Below are 11662 nucleotides of genomic sequence, written 5' to 3' on the forward strand. Positions count from 1 at the left end.
TCCCTTCTCCCCAACTTACAAGTTGCCATTTACAAGAATTCAACCACAGTACTTAAGGAGTACCAGCAATTAACATAAAATCATTTTTACTAAAAAGCAAGCCTGAAGAAAGGGTATATCTCATTCAGTCTCTTGGATCCTTACATAAGCAAGTCAAATTTAAGTCACTTCTATAGTCAATTAGCATTTAAAGAGCTCTGTGTTTCCCTAAAGAGTTTTTAAGTGTTCATACCGAGTACTTCTGTGTCCTACTCTATATGTTTTAAAATATGTACACGAGTATAGTGACTTTACCCAAAACGCTTTTGCACTGCTGTCTTACGAAGCGTATCCCCTAAAAGGTATGTTGAAATCCTAATCCCCAGTACCTGAGTATGTTACTTTATTTGGAAACAGGCTTTTTACAAAAGTAATCAAACTAAACTGAGGTAATCAGGATGTACTTATATAAAGTAAAATTCAAAGACAGAGGCCATGTTAAGACTGAAATTATGCTGCCACAAGCAAAAGCAAGGAGAGCAGCCAAGAAGAGCTCCTTCTCTCGTAAGTTCCTTCCCTTAAGAGGAACCAACCCTGCCAACACCAAGATTTCAGACTTCTAACCTCCAGAGCGGAGACAAGTTTCTCTTTCAGCCATCTGGGTTGTGGTACTTTTGCCAGAGGAGTGGTAGCAGACAAATATGTGTCTGCTTTTCGAAATAATGTAAAATGTAACTACATTAAATTTTAATGGACTAATAGACATTTCAACTAAAAGGAAGAGAGACTAGGCTTCCCTGACAGTTCAGGTGGTAAAGAATCTGCCTGCAATGCAGAAGACTCTGGTTCAATTCCTGGGTTGGGAAGATCCCCTGGAGAAGGATAGGCTACCCACTCCAGTATTTTGACCTGGAGAATTCCATGGACTGAACAGTTCAATGGGGTCACAAAGACTCAGACACACCTGAGCAACTTTCACTATCACTATCATAGGATTGAAAAAGCAAGCCCAACTACATGCACTTTATAAGAAATCTACTTTAAATAAAAAATCAAAGAGGTATGTTAGAAGATATACCATGCAAACTATAAGTACTGGAAGGCAAGAGTTGGCTATCCCTAACATGAAACAAAGTATACTTCATGACAAGAAGTATTACCAGTGACACAAAATCAATGGTACACATTTCAAGTGCAACAAGGTATGTTCACCAATTGGGCCATAAAACAAATCTTAACAAATTTTAAAAGAATGAATCTGCCCAGAGTGTGTTCTCTAATCACAAATTTAAAAATCAGCAATCAGTGAACTATCAAGAAAATTCCAGGTATTTTAAATAACACACTTCTAAATAACCCAAAGTAATGAAGGAATCAACAAAGGAAATTAGAAAGCTTTGGTTTGTCTTTTTTTTTTTTTTTTTTTTTGCCACAGAGCATGTGGGATCTTAGTTTCCCAACCAAGGACCAAAACCCATGGCCCCTGCCTTGGAAGCACAGTCTTAACCACTAGATCTGACAGGGAAATCCCTGGAAAGTATTTCTATCTGAGCGATATTGAAAATACAACATTATCAACATTTGTGGAATGCAGATAAAGTAGTGCTTAGAGTAAAATTTATAGCTTTAAATGTATACAAAGAGGAGACGGTCTAGAAAATCAGTGACCTATCCCCACACACTTTGCCATCTCACATTTATTAACATGACTACTATAAAAGACAAAATAACAGAAGATAAGTGTTGCCAAGGATGTGGATAAAGAGCCCTTGTGAACTGCTGGTGGGAATGTAAGTATAGATACTATGTAAAATACTATGGCTGTTACTCAAAGAAATTAAACACAGAATTACCATCAGTTCAGTTCAGTCTCTCAGTCCTGTCTGACTCTTTGTGACCCCATGAACCGCACCACGCCAGGCCTCCCTCTGCATCACCAACTCCCGGAGTCCACTCAAACCCATATCCATCGAGTCGGTGATGCCACCCAACCATCTCATCCTCTGTCATCCCCTTCTCCTCCTGCCCTCAATCTTTCCCGCATCAGAGTCTTTTCAAATGAGTCAGCTCTTTGCATCAGGTGGCCAAAGTATTGGAGTTTCAGCTTCAGCATCAGTCCTTCCAATGAACACCCAGGACTGATCTCCTTTAGGATGGACTGGTTGGATCTCCTTGCAGCCCAAGGGACTCTCAAGAGTCTTCTCAAACACCACAGTTCAAAAGCATCAATTCTTCGGTGCTCAGCTTTCTTTATAGTCCAACTCTCACATTCATACATGATCACTGGAAAAACCACAACCTTGATTAGATGGACCTTTGTTGGCTAAACAATGTCTCTGCTTTTTAATATGCTATCTAGGTTGGTCATAACCTTCCTTTCAAGGAGTAAGCGTCTTTTAATTTCATGGCTGCAATCACCATCTGCAGTAATTTTGGAGCCCCCAAAATAAAGTCAGCCACTGTTTCCCCATCTATTTGCAATGAAGTGATGGGACCAGCAATTATACTCTAAAGAACTGAAAGCAGAGACATGAACATATACTTGTAACATGAATGTTCATAGGAGCATTATTCACTATGGCCCATATCTATCAACAGATAAATGGATAAACAAAAGGTGGTATATATAAAAATGGAATATTATTCAGCCTTAAAAGAGGAAGAAAATTCTGATATATGCTATGATATGGATGAACCTTGAGGATATTACACTAAGTGAAACAAGTCAGTTTAAACAAATACAGTAATACATACCATCCACTCACATTCGCAAGTCTTTTTACAGCAATATGAGAAAAAGATTTGGATTCAGGTACCAAGACATTCATTCACACACACACACATACCCTCAAGATAAAAGCAACTGCAAAAGACTCACTTTGACAAAATAGTCAATCTATTAGGGGCCTTTGCCTTCCAGATCTCAGGGAGTATTGATTGATACATTTTCATTTATTTACAAGGCATAGCTAAAGATTTCTTAGTTTTGCAAATAACCCCAGGGGACTATAAGATGAAATAAAAACTTTGATCATCTACACTTAATTATTCATGGCTGGTGTCACCAATTAACAAGCAAACAGCAATTCAAATTGTTCTCTCAGTGTCACAGTTCCCTAGCACCCAACCAATGCTCCATCGGCGATAAAGCTGAATGAATGACCAAGGATAGTTCAAAAGCGAAGCTCCTAACCAACACTCCACCACAGGCGAAACCTAAGCAATAAGAAAGTTGGTATTGTCACAACCAAGCCCTGTCATTCACCAAAGATGTCTCAACTGGCCAATGCAGGTACTAACACACACACAAACAACATACATATTGCCCCACAAAGAAATAATCAGACGAAGTGTAGCCCAGAAAAAAGGACCATATGTAGCTTATCCCAAAGTGACAAACACAAAAACACAAATAACAACTAAGCCAACTAAGCTATGGTAACACAGAAAATCAGAAGAGGTGTAGTCTAAAATTCCACTTCCACTCCCAAAAGGAGGCCTCCAAACAAACTGGCAAGCCTAGCTCTGGAAAAGCAAATGAACCGGTTCCCAAGTCAGGCAGTCTAACAACAATTCCTCTCTTCAACAGGGTATGCCAATCAAATGCAAGACAAACTGACTTGAGAGAAAAAAGCCCAAATTGAGGCCAGTTGTATACACCAGAGTGACTTAGCCTCAAGTGGCTCACTTCCCGCCTAGGAAGCACTCCAAATATGAAACAGGAGGGAAGGTCGCAGGGCACAGCCTTTAAAAGAATGATATAGCCCAAGGACATGACATAAAGCAAGTAGGTCCAAGGTGGCACACAAGTCTACTTCCACTAGACACTGAGCCTAACTCACTATAACAAGCAGCACGCTAAATGAAACACCCACAGGCGCCAAGATAGTCCCAAGTGTGTGTGTGTCTGTGTGTGTTAGTTGCTCAGCTGGGTCCAACTATTTGTGACCCCACAGACTATAGAGTCTGCCAGGCTCCTCTGTCCATGGGATTCTCCAGGCAAGAATACTGGAGTGGGTTGCCATGTCCTTCTCCAGGGGATCTTCCTGACCCAGGGATTGAACCTAGGTCTCTGGCATATGCAGTCAGTTTCTTTACCATTTGAGCTACTTGGGAAGCCCCCAAGATAGTTCCAAGGCTGACTATAAAGCCTAAAAAGTGGGCAGTGGCCCAGTTTCTGGAACTCTCTGCCCCTTCCCCAAAATAGTTGGAATAATCCTCCCACTCATTAGCCTAATGAAATTATCCAGCCTCCAAAACTAAACATGCCACATTTAATAGAGGACAGTTCCGAATAGGGGCTTACCTGGTGGCTCAGTAGTAAGAACCCACCTGCCAGTGCAGGAGACACAGGTTCAATCCCTGATCCAGGGATACCCTGGAGAATGAAATGGCAACCCACTTCAGTATTCTTGCCTGAAAAATCGCCATGGATAGAAGAGCCTGGACACGACTCAGCAACTAAAAAACAACAAAGTTCTGAACAGGCTTGCTTGCTAACAGTAGGTGATAATCAGATACTTAGGTTAAGATCTGAATTAAGGGAAAATCACTTTTAAAAAGAATTATATTGTTTCAGAAGCCAGAGGGTAGTAGTTCCACAAAATCCTGATTCCAAATATTCAAACTCTTGGTTAGATGTAACCCTAAGTTGTCTGTAAGCTGAATGCATCAAAAACTGTTAAAACCAAGTAAGTAGCAAATCATGTCAACATTAAAAAAAAAAAAAAAAACCACACACAAAACCAACCTACATACACCATTTAATACCTATAGGATAACACTATAGAACATTGAAACTGGGGTATCAAACATTTGTAATTTTAAGGGTTTTTAAAAAAAGCTATACAATTACTAAAATGGAAGAATATTTAATATAGAGACAAAAATCATGTTCTCCTAGAAAACTAAGGCATTAATAAATTTCATTCATCAATTTTCACTCTTATAAGACAGAATTCAGAGAAGGAAAAGGCAACCCACTCCAGTATTCTTGCCTAGAGAATCCCGTGGACAGAGGAGCCTGGTGAGCTGCTGTCCATAGGGTCGCAGAGTCAGACACGACTGAAGCGAATTAGCAGCAGCAGCAAGACAGAATTATCAATGTGAAAGATCACAATGATGTAAGTCAGTGATTTACTCCAGAATCAGTTATGTAAAAATGTGCTGGCTAAAGTCACCTTTGACACTAATAATAATGTTAGTGAAGAAAGTGCCCATCAAGCAGGAGTGTAATATAAATTTAATGTATCTTTATCTTTTTAAAGGCACATATACAATCACTATTTTTCGATGCCGTGACTAAAAATCCAGAGATTTCCAGCTCATTATGGAGTGAAGTATTTCTTATATAAAGAACAAAAGAAAAAACTAAAGTGGCTTTCAGTTTAACAGGAGATAAATTTCAAGAAATCAGTCAAGATACAGGAAGAACTGTTTCAATCATGAATGTGGTGGTTGCATTTAATGTAAAGACATCCCATTATAGCATATATAAAGATATGCTCACTTGTAGTCTACAAAATGCCAGGAAACCACAGCGGGGGTGGCGGGGACATATATGTATTTATATATATTAGGACTTCCCTGGTGGCTTTGAGGGTAAAGTGTCTGCCTGCAATGCAGGAGACCCGGGTTTGATCCCTGGGTCAGGAAGATCCCCTGGAGAAGGAAATGGCAACCCACTCCAGTACTCTTGCCTGGAAAATCCCATGGACAGAGGAGATTTGTAGGCTACAGTCCATGGGGTCGCAAAGAATCGACACGACTGAGCGACTTCACTCACTTCACATATACACACACACACACAGACACATATTCAATATATATATTAAAAACTATAGTTGGAAGAAGCCCAATTAATTTGGAGCCCTCAAACTAATGAGGGAAATCCCTTTACAAAAATCTCTGATGCTTCACCATTTTCAGTAACAAGAGAATTCTATCCTTTACAAGGCTAGAAAGACTTCCTCAAAGTTTAAAACCTCCAACATTATGGAAAATTTCAGATGCAATCTTCAGTGTTGCTGTAGGACTAATGTCAGTCATGTATTTCTTTTGATTCATGCTGGATGAAAATATATCCAATTTTATGACACATATTTAATTGTGAGATGCAACAATGTGTTAAGTACAACACTGAAGACAGACTTTAGTTTGACACCTGTGTATCACTTTACTTATTTGCAAAGATACAAGTGGCAATAACAAAGGGTTAAAGTGGGATCTGAATGAGATGATGTATAAAATATTTAGCATAGTGATACCTTTTTGAAAAGCTCAACAAATGCTAGCAGTTCTCATAACTGTATTAGCCCACTCAGTCTACCAAAACAGTTTCTAGCTGCTATGTAAGAATATATACCTGTGCTACTGTCTGTGGCACTTTTTTATCACTTTATGTTTCCTAATAATCTTCAGCAGTATATTTTAACAAGATTAAAGACAGGATGAAGGCAAATGGGCCCAATGCATATGCATTGCTCATTTTCCCACTCTATTCCCTGAGGAAAGAAATGTTTGCTCTGTTAACAAAAGCAGTGGTGGTGTACAGAGGGAAACACACTGTGGGCTCATCTTTTCCTAGGTAACAGGCAGCTGATAAACTGTGTAATTGATTTCTCACTTCAGACAGCCACTGATTGCTCCCTCTTAAATCCTCATCTGAAGGCATAATTATAGATTCTATCACATTTTGCCCAATCAAAAAAAAGTGCTATCTTCACTGATCACACATCCAAATACCTTTTATATCTGCAGATAGCATATGTATGCCAGTTCTGTTGTGTGACATATAAGTAGATGGATTTATAAAACTGTATCAACTGCCTGCCTCTTTGAAGATTATGATTTTCAGAATTCTCTGGTGGCCTAGTGGTTAGGATTTCAGGTTTTTGCTGCCAGGGCCCAGGTTCAATACCTGGTCAGGGAACTAAGATCCCGCAGGCCATGTGGCCAAAAGAAAAAAGAACTGACCCATCAATAAAGCGATTTTCAAAGTAAAGCTTGCAAAAATAAGCCTGAAATCTACTTCTCTGCTCACCTCTAAAGATTAGTCTAGTGCTCTTTGCCAGAGAAACTGGAATCTAATTGCAAAATTATGTACTCCAATATCACTTCACGTTAAGTAACACACTCTATCCACTGTCAATCCTCCTACAGTGAAGATAATATAAGTCTATTAGATATTAAAAGGTATGACAGAGTTAAATAACACTTCATTTTAAAACTTGGGTAAGGCTTTAAGAATACTTTTAAAATATCTGACTTCTGAACCTTGTATATGGTTTATATGGCCTTCCCTGGTAGTTCAGCTGGCAAAGAATCTGTCTGCAATGCAAGAGAGCTCTGTTTAATAACCGGGTCGGAAAGACCCTCTGGAGAAGGGATAGGCTACCCACTCCAGTATTCTTGGGCTTCCCTAGTGGCTCAGATGATAAAGAATCTGCCTGAATGTTCATCGCAGCACTGTTTATAATAGCCAGGACATGGAAATAACCTAGATGCCCAACAGCAGACGAACGGATAAGGAAGCTGTGGTACATATACACCATGGAATATTACTCAGCCATTAAAAAGAATTCATTTGAGTCAGTTCTAATGAGATGGATGAAACTGGAGCCCATTATACAGAGTGAAGTAAGCCAGAAAGATAAAGACCAATACAGTATACTAACACATATATATGGAATTTAGAAAGATGTTAACGATAACCCTACATGCAAAACAGAAAAAGAGACACAGATGTACAGAACAGACTTTTGGACTCTGTGGGAGAAGTCGAGGGTGGGATGTTTCGAGAGAATAGCATCGAAACGTATATTATCTAGGGTGAAACAGATCATCAGCCCAGGTTGGATGCGTGAGACAAGTGCTCGGGCGTGGTGCACTGGCAAGACCCAGAGGGATCGGGTGGAGAGGGAGGTGGGAGAGGGGATCGAGATGGAGAACACATGTAAGTCCATGGCTGATTCACGTCAATGTATGACAAAAACCACTACAATATTGTAAAGTAATTAGCCTCCAACTAATAAAAATAAATGGAAAAAAAAAAAAGAAAAGAAAAAAAAGAAGAATCTGCCTGTATTGTGGGAACTGGGTTCAATCCCTGGGTTGGCAAGATCCCCTGGAGGAGGGCATGGCAACCCACACCAGTATTCTTGCCTGGAAAATCTCCATGGACAAGTCCCCCTGGCAGGCTATAGTCCATGGGGTCACAAAGAGTCAGACATGATGGAGCGACTAAGCACGTATAATTTATACATTCAAAAATAAAATTTAAAACGGGAATCCTTCTACACTGTTGCTGGGAAGGTAAACTAGCGCAGCCACTATAGAGAACAGTACGGAGGTTCCTTAAAAAATTAAAAACAGAGCTACCAAATGATCCTGCAATCTCACTCCTGGGTATGTATCTGTGTTCAGTATAGCACTATTTACAATAGCCAACACAAGGAAGCAACCTAAATGACCATCGACGGGTAAATGGATAAAGAAGATGTGGTATGTGCACACACAATGGAATATTACTCAACCATAAAAATGAATGAAATAATGCCATGAACCTAGAGATTATCATACTAAGGGAAGTAAGACAGAGAAAGACAAATATCATATATCACTTATATGTGGACTCTACAAAAAGTGATAGAGATGAACTTATTTACAAAACAGAAAGACTCACAAAAAGCAAACAAAACTTATGGCTACCAAAACAGGGAGGAAATTAGGGGTTTGGGATTAACAGATACACACTACTAGATATAAAATAAGCAACAAGGACCTACTGTATGATACAGGAAACTATATCCATTATCTTGTAATAACCTATAAAGGAAAAGAATTTGAAAAAGAATATATGTGAATCACTTTGCTGTACACCTGAAACTAACATGTTTTAAATCAACTGTACTTCAATAAAGAGTTGTTTCTTTTGGGGGAAAAAAAAAAAGAAAACCATAAAATAAAAAATGGAACCAATGAACCATAACAAATTGGCAGCATAACCAGAGAAAGTACTTCAAGTGACTTCTGAACACAGTAAATATAAATACTCTGATTACACAGCCTTCATGCAATATGTTCTAACAACAAAAATAAATGCAAAGAAATCTTAAAACTTTACTCAGAAGTTTACTGCTAGTAGTGATATTGGTAAAATATTGAAATGATTTTAAGTATATATAGTAGGATACTGCAAGTATGTTCATTTTATTAGGAACTAAGATTTTCGTTTAAGACGAGAGACAAATACAGAATCAAAGAAAAGAAAAACCTGCTATGTTAAATTTGAATTGGATATATCGCTATGAACTTGCTTAAACAAATAAGCAAAACACCATTTTTTGTTCTCCCCTCTCAAAGGGCCTAGACGCAGTGACGCTCCAGCAGCAATGAATATGAAAAACAGTCAGATCCTGGTTTCCATACACCATTTCTCACTAAAAAGAGTCAAGACTTCTTGGATGAAAAGCCCATTCCTGATCTGGAACAAGGAAAGTAACAAGGTAAGCCTGGGATATTTTGTACCAGAGAGCATTCCAAGACTAATGGTGAGCAGGAGCATTAAAAAGACACAGGAACCAATTTGAAAGGGTTTTACTGTCCAAATTTGGGACAGTTTGAGCATCAAAAAGAAAAACAACTGTAATGGTTATATATATTAAAAAAAAAGATTAAAACTCATCCGTCCATAGTATTCCCACAAAAAAGGAGAAAAAAAAATTCTGATTTGCCACCATTATGCAATGCACGCAGTGGGGGTGACTAACTCCCCAACTCTTTACCCTGAATGTTAGTAACTAAAGGGAGGACATTAACATTTTTAGGAGAAAGTTCAGTTCACTTCTAGTTAATGAAAGAAATCTTGACAGAAAATCTCCAATAAAATAACTGATTGAAGCAAGAGTCATCGATGGATGCTATCACAGAGCAAAAGGTACCCAGAAACAGGTTGTTTGTTTGGGGTCAAGATATTACCCCAAGATCATATACAAATCACAAACAGGCAAACCAAACCTTTATAGTAAATCTGGTAGTTACCACTTTGAGCAAGTGGTCACATTTAGTATCCTTAATAGTGTAGCATGATGTAACATAGAAGTACATAGGTACATAGCATCATCTATGAAATATTCTTGCCAAATAAAAGTTTTCCTTAAACTAATCTAGCTTTTCTTTAGATCTAACTTACAATAAGAGGAAAATTAGGAGGACAGAGGATTACATTAAATGACACCATTAGGAAATGAATAAATCCTAAAAGTGGGAGCATTCTTATAAAGCAAGTGGTTTGGTTCATTGGCAGAATGAAAGGAGATGGGTACTGGTCTTCTTAAAAAAAGGATCCAAGGCATAATAACAAGTACAATGTGTGAATCTTAACTGAATACAGCTGGGGCATGAGGTGGGGGTGGATTTTCCAGAGACCCCAGATATTTGCATATGGATTGCTAATTTAGAAAAGTGTTGATAATGATACTGGGGTCAGTATAACTGCAGGAGGAAATACTGGAGTGTCCCAGTGTTTGCAATTTACTTTCAAGTGATTACACACAGAAAGGGGGGAACAACGCGGCAGAAATGTCAATCACAGAACCTAGGTACTGGATAGTCGTTGAAATTTTTCCTCAATTTCAAAGAGACTGATTATTTTTCATAAATAAGTGTTAAAAAAAATGGTGTACCTGTACTGAAGGTACAGTAGAAAACACACCTACACTGGAAACATATCTGGGTATAAATCTCACCTTTATCACTAGTTGTGTGGCCTAAAGCAAGTTACTTAACATTACTTAAGTTTGTCTCACTTGTAAAACTCAAGTAATAATATCTAAGTCATTAGGTTGTTCTGTAAATCAGATCAGATATGGAAAAGGTTCTCATAATTAATGCAAACACTGTAAAATACAAGACTATAAGAAAACATTCCCTTCATTACTGCCACATTCTATGATTAGGAAACTACATCAGGTAAAATTAAATATTCATTGGCAGTCAAAGGGAAGTATTGGGAGTAACATTATACATGAAGATTTACACAGTATTGTTTTAAATGCAGTAATTCCAATTGAAACCCTCTAGACAAAAATCTACCTATCCAAACTATTAGTAGCTCTCAAATTGTGAAGTCTGCTTTTGGTATTAGCCTCTATCCGAATAAAACAGTAAGAAAATAAGTGGAAGTTAGAATGTCTTCTTGACCAAAATCTATAATTCACTTACCTGCCGAAAAACATGTAAGCTTTGGCCTTCATTTCTATAAGTTCCAATAAGGCACACCATTATTAAGCTTTATTCTAAATTTTGGTTAAGCTTCAAACCACTAACAAGCATGCAGTTTCCTTCTAACGTACTCATCATTTCACTCGCAGGTAACCCTTTTCTGGTTAGGCCAGCAGAAAACGCCTAGGTTTTCTTCCAAGGTAGGAAAGAAAAAAGGTTTTCGTTTTTTAAATAAATGCCACCGCTTTCTTTCCAATACCAAAGAAAAAGAAGTGGGGGGTGGGGAACTGTGTTTCGGCTCGACCAGGTGAAACGCTAGCACCCCGCCTCCTCGGGGTCAGGGTGCTGAGCACACGCGCGCGCGGTCGAGGGGCGCCCTGGGAGATCGGGGCAATTTCTCCCAGACGGCGGGACGCAGGGCCAATCTCCTCCCTGAAGGCTTAGACGCCTTTGAGGGGAA

General features: G+C 38.7%; 1 protein-coding gene across 6 annotated transcripts in view; it reads right to left on the minus strand.

The window, feature by feature from the left end:
- Positions 1–11662, minus strand: part of ZBTB44 (zinc finger and BTB domain containing 44) — a 58412-nt gene that overhangs the window by 46474 nt on the left and 276 nt on the right. The window contains exon 1 of one of the 6 annotated variants that reach the window (XM_065937419.1): positions 11203–11311. The exons of the other annotated variants lie outside the window; for them this stretch is intronic. The gene's annotated coding sequence lies outside the window, so the exon portion shown is untranslated. Of the gene's footprint in view, positions 1–11202; positions 11312–11662 lie in introns of those variants that run through there. 6 annotated transcript variants of the gene reach the window in all.

Source organism: Muntiacus reevesi, chromosome 5 (assembly GCF_963930625.1).
Source record: "Muntiacus reevesi chromosome 5, mMunRee1.1, whole genome shotgun sequence".
NCBI classification, from domain to species: domain Eukaryota; kingdom Metazoa; phylum Chordata; class Mammalia; order Artiodactyla; family Cervidae; genus Muntiacus; species Muntiacus reevesi.